Source organism: Cervus elaphus, chromosome 2, assembly GCF_910594005.1.
Source record: "Cervus elaphus chromosome 2, mCerEla1.1, whole genome shotgun sequence".
Classification (NCBI taxonomy): Eukaryota; Metazoa; Chordata; class Mammalia; order Artiodactyla; family Cervidae; genus Cervus; species Cervus elaphus.
Window position 1 is genome coordinate 19,843,595 of NC_057816.1, and position 5,837 is coordinate 19,849,431.

Here is a 5,837-nt window from a genome sequence, read left to right on the forward strand (position 1 = left end):
AGTGTCAGATTCGTGATCTTCAAAGTAGAAGATTTGGCTTCGGGACCAGGGACCAGGCTTGATCATTCAAGAGCTTTTGTGTAACAGAGTTTTATTAAAGTATAAAAAGGGACAGAGAAAGTTTCTGACATAGACATCAGAGGGGGACAGACAATGCCCCCCTCACTAGTCTAAGCAGGGGAGTTATATACCTTTTAAATTAGTTATTACAATAAATCAGAAGAATGTCTCAAGGTTGCAAAGATCTTACTAGACCCACTCCCCTAATTTACATTTTAAGATAGCAGGGTTAGCCAGAAGGTTTTCAGGAAGGAGTAACTGTCCTCAAGCAGGATACATTGCTGTTATATAATCCTTCGTACAGAGTTTAAACTGAGTTGTTTGTTGTGTAATCATCAGTGAGGGCTTAAATAAAAAAATGTTTTATGTGACTAAGACTAAGGAATGTAGAGGGGGGAAGAAGAAAAAGATGTTTTTCTTTTCCTCCTCCTTGAGAATTCCAGACCCCTATCTCCACTTCGAGAGCCCCAGACCTTCTTTTCCTCATAGGGGACCCTGGACTTCTTATCAGCCTGCCTAGGAGTTGACTCTCTCAGTAGCCCCTCAGTTAATGCTTATTGTATAAGTACTTTCTCCTCTCTTTCCCAAGTGCATGGATGCCTGCAGAAAACAGAGGTACAGCAAATTACAGCAAAGCTTGCTTGAGGGTCCTTCAAAGTCTGAGAGGAGGGTCCTTCCTCTAAGACTGCCATTACTGCTATTATTTTGGGGCTGATAATGTCACGGGACAGCAGTAAACCCTAACCTGTCAAAGTCCTTCACCCACTCAGGTCCCATTATATTCTCCTTGCAGACAGAGCTGTATTTCCATAAATAGTGCATTGTGTTCCCTCAGGTTGCAATTTCATTAGTATTACCCAAGTTCTGTTATAGTAATAAATTTGGAGCACAAGGTCTACATGTCAGGCCCTTTCAAATGCTTTGATTAAGGAGGATTCGAGAGTCATTTTTTTCTTACTATTCCTTTTCTGCTTGTGTTGTGGCACCAAAGTTGGCTGGATCCTAGGAAGCAGACAGGTTTTCAGTGCCCTGCCTCTTTCCTGGGCCCCAGAAGCTCAGAGAACCCATGCGCATCAGGGAGCAGCATACCCCAGGACCCCAGGCCGGCAGTACCAGGACACATTGCCCCCAACACGGGCTTGAGACACAAGCCACATTTCCCAGACAGTCTGTCTGTCATGACCCACATGATCAGAACAAAGAATTCTACCTGGCAATGATCTTGGAGATGGCATCCTTCCAACCCCTGGGGAAGGGTGTGATAAAGACTAAGAGGAGACAAGGATGCTAAAATGTCCTGCAAAGCTTTGCCCATTTCCCCCCAGTTCCAGAAGAAGGCTGTGGATTCCTGGGCATTTGTTTTCCTAAGTCAGACTTCCAGGCCCCTCAGAGCTTGCTCCACCATCCCAGGAGGAAAACCTAAGTAGGGTAGCCAGCCAAGGAAAGAGAGAGCTCTGCCAGACAAACTCATCAGTCTGCCCTCAGGCTCTGGAGGCATGAAATGGAAATGGATGGTATCCAGTGAGCCTGCTCGGGTTTTATTATTCCGAAACATGCTGGACACAGATTAACTCTCTCTGCCTGGTGTCTAGCTCTATTTCCTCCTCTTTCTTCTGCTAGGGCCTGGCAACGAGACGCTCAGTGATGAATTCACCGGACGGCACTCTGTCTCCTTCACAAGTCCTCAACATGACTCTCTCGTCCCTTCTGGACGGAAATGTTCCACCTCAGAGTCATGACCTTCTTTGAATCAACCCAGACACACTCCTTCAATGCTGCCTCCCAACAGCCAAGCCCCACCTGCCAGGGAGCAGAGAGGAGCAAGCCGGGCAGAGTGGCTATTCCTCTCTGTGCAGGGGCGGGCCATATCCATCAATCTCAAGGCAGTGCTTCCCATCCTGAACAGGTCTCCATCCACTTTACAATAAGGCAGACAGTTTCTCTCTGGCAATGTTTAGCTGCTTTGCTTCCAGCACCTCCAGGAACCCTGGCAGGAGGTGGGCCACCTACGATGAGTGATGACGTTGGCTTCCTCCAAGCTGTAGCTGAGACAAGTCTCACTAAATACTCCAGACAGCATCTGTCCAGTGCACAGAGGTCCAGAAAGCAGACAGCTTATCCTGCGAGGCAACCACAGTGGCCCAAGGGTTCATTTGAATAAGGCAGCGCTAGACAGAAAACCACCCGAGTTCTCTTGTTCCAACAATAAACCCTCCTAAGTTATTAAGCACATTTGTCAGTCTTGGTTCCTCCATCTGTTAAATGGGATGACTCCTTACTGAAAGAATAGCGTTCTCTCTCTTTTTTTTCACGTTAATCATACACTATATCCTTTGGCTTCTTTTAACATGTGCGACATCTTCTCTTTCAAAGCAGCAGGTTATAGCAAAAAAAAAAAAAAAGAAGCAGACAGGCTACAAGCAAGTACCAGCTCAGCTCTTTGCTGTCTGACCTTGAGCAAGTTGTTTGACTTCTTTATGCCTTAGTTTTCTCATTTGTAAAATGAGGATTAGCACAGTCTACCTGGAGCAAATAAGATAATGATTTGAAATGGCTTAATGTGTGTATTCCAAAAGTGGTAGCCACCCCTGCTGTTCCCAATGACCATCAGGAACTCACAGGACATAAATGTCCATCCCCTTTCATGCCTAGCCCAGCATTGGCAGACAGCAGAAGCTCAGTAGATATTTGCTAATTGATACAGTTTTGAGCTTCAAGACAGCATAGAACTGTATCCACTAATGGTGTCATTCTTGCTGAATGATTTCATAACCCCATTAGTTTAAGAGGTAAATGGAGCTAAAAATGTTCACGTCAAGAAGTGTAGTATCCAGGCCACTAAAACATTTGATTTTTCTCCTTTCTCCATCAAGTGCCGACATGTGAGTGAACATCTCTCCTCTCCATTTTGATGTCTGTCTTGATGCGAAAGCCATTCTGGGAATGAGCTGATGACACCCAAACCGTAGCCTATTAACACATCTTCCTTTCAGAAGTGGCTGCTATCTTACAAAATGCCTTTGGGTGGAGAAAATGCCTGAGACGAAGGAATCTGGACTTTGATCAGAACTGTTTTCCTTTGCACTTTCTTTAGACACTGCAGGAGGTTGACTCTCACAACAGATTGACATAGTTATCCTTGATTCTCAGAAAAATTGATTGAAACATTGTCTCTGTTGTCCCTACATTTCTGGTCCAGAACAGTGTTCATGAGACTGGTAGGCGCTTACATGGCAGCAGCACCCATGTACGGGCCTGTGTGCTTGGAGAGCACGGATCACTTTGCAACTGAGGCTTTGACCATATCTAAAGGATTGACCTTCTTATCGGGCCCTCCATATCCCTGATCTGTGAAGCCAGAGCCACTTTGCCACTTGCTCGCAGGCCCACCCCTACTCTAGCCTCTAAGACTGAGCCTCTCCCCAGGCAGCGGGGAGTACACATTCCCCGATTCAGTATCGGGTCACAGCTTCTGCAATCCCCATCCTAACAACATTTTTTGAATCACATTGTCTGTAAGCATTTGCGTCATGTCATTTGCTCTTCTTATAAGGTAGGTGGTGGTAGAATTTACATTTTACTTATGAAGACACTGAAGGTTTCATGGACGTTAGCTCTTTTGTCCAGCTCCCTTAGCAGGAAGTGTGGGAGCTAATAGTCAGGATCGGAGCTCTGCATTTAACCCTTTACATGCTGAGGTCTCCCACAGCTGCCTCTGGTTGTTCTTTCACCATGTCTACCTAATTCTATAGCCTTCTCTAGGACTAGGACTTCTTCTTTTGTTTCTTTTTTAGATGCTTACTTAAATTTATTTTTTTTCACTCTTTAAATTAATTTATATTAATTGGAGGATGATTACTTTACAATATTGTGATGGCTTTTGCCATACATCAACATAAATCAGCTATAGGCATATATGTGTCCCCTCCCTCCCGAACCCCCCTCCCACCTCCCTCCCAAACCCATCCCACCAGATTGTCACAGAGCACCGGCTTTGGATGCCCTGTGTCACACATCAAACTCCCACTGGCTATCTATTTTACATATGGTAATGCATATGTTTCAATGCTAGTCTCTCAAATCATCCCAAGACAAATTCATTTTTATTTGTTTATTTTTTGGTCAAGCTACGTGGGCATGCAGTGTCCTAGTTCCCCAACCAGGGATCAAACCCAGGTCCCCTGTAATAGAAGCACTGATTCTTAACCACAGGACCATCAGCAAACTTCCCAGAACTAGACTTCTTGATCTTGAAGTCTATATAGAGCTTTAACTAGCTTGTGAATTGCTTGTAGGTGACTTGGGGAAGGGTAGGGCTTCATAGAGAAGTGAGTAGTTTTGGGGGTAAGGGTAGGGGGTTGAGAAGGCCCGCCAGGCAGCAAGACAGCAGGAATAAAGAATAAAGGCAAAAGGAACACAATCACTGGGAAACTTGCAAGTCTGGCATGGAGCCAGTCTTTCCACAGTTGCCATCCTAATGACATCCTGAATGGCCGGGACCAGAATATCCAGATGAGAGAGATGGGCAAGGCCTAAACACGAGGACAGTAGGCCACATGAAGAGGAACCAGAGGTGGTCCACACGCAAAGGGGGCGCAGCCACAGGGCAAAGTTCAAGGTCAGACTAGAAGTGAAGAAAACTGGCTTAAGGTAAAATCTACCTTATGTCCAAAGGTTCGGCATGAAGTCTGTCCGGGTCAAGATCAGCTGAGCAAACTGCCGGATGGCACAAAGCTCCTGGCAGGCAGGCCATGCTTGGTAGAGATACAGGTGGCCAGTGTCAGCATCCAGGCCGGCATTCATTAAATTTTGCTATTCAGAACATGGCCTGGGACTCAAGGGTTTCTCCATCGGCACTAGTGGTAAAGAACCCGACTGCAACTGCAGGAGACATAAGGTACATGATTTCAATCCCTGGACCGGGACAATCCCCTGGAGAAGGACATGGCAACCCACCCCAGTATTCTTGCCTGGAGAATCCCACGGACAGAGGAGCCTGGGGGGCTGCAGGCCATAGGATGGCAAAGAGTCAGATGCAACTGAAGTGACTTAGCACGCATGCACGCACGCAACTTGGACACAATATCACCTCTGCGGAACTCCTACCGGTAACACACAACCTGAATATAATTATGAGGAAACATCAGACAATCTTAAATTGAAGGAAATTCTATAAAAATAACTAGCCTCTACTATTCAGAATTTTCAAGGTCAAAAAAGACCAAAACAGCTGAACAATTGCTCCAGATCACAGGAGACACAAAGGACACAATATAAAATACTAGCCTGATCTTGGATAAGATCCTGATCCAAGGGAAAGAATTGCTATAAAGGACAGTACAATTGAACATTTTTGAATATGACCTATATTAGATAATAGTGTTGTCTCAATGCTAAATTTCTTGATTTTGATAAATGTAAGAGAATATCTTATTTCTTAGGGATTTAAGGGTAGAGGACACATTGTTACCAACTTAAGTACTTCAGGAAAAAATATGTATCATATACAAATATTAAGAGAAACAATAATAGAGTCAGTAGGGCAAAACATAAACATTTGTTAAGTTTGAATTTGGCTAAAAGTATGTAGTCTTTCCGGTACTATTCTTAGAATTTTTAAAAATTTTAAAATAATATCAAAATACTCTTCAGTTCCAGAAAATAAAATTAAAAAGACTTAAACATATGCTAAAGAGAAAAAAAAAATATTGGGCCTTTAGCCAGTAATTAATTAGAATGACAGAGTCTCAGATTTCATACCAGACTCAGAGAATCAA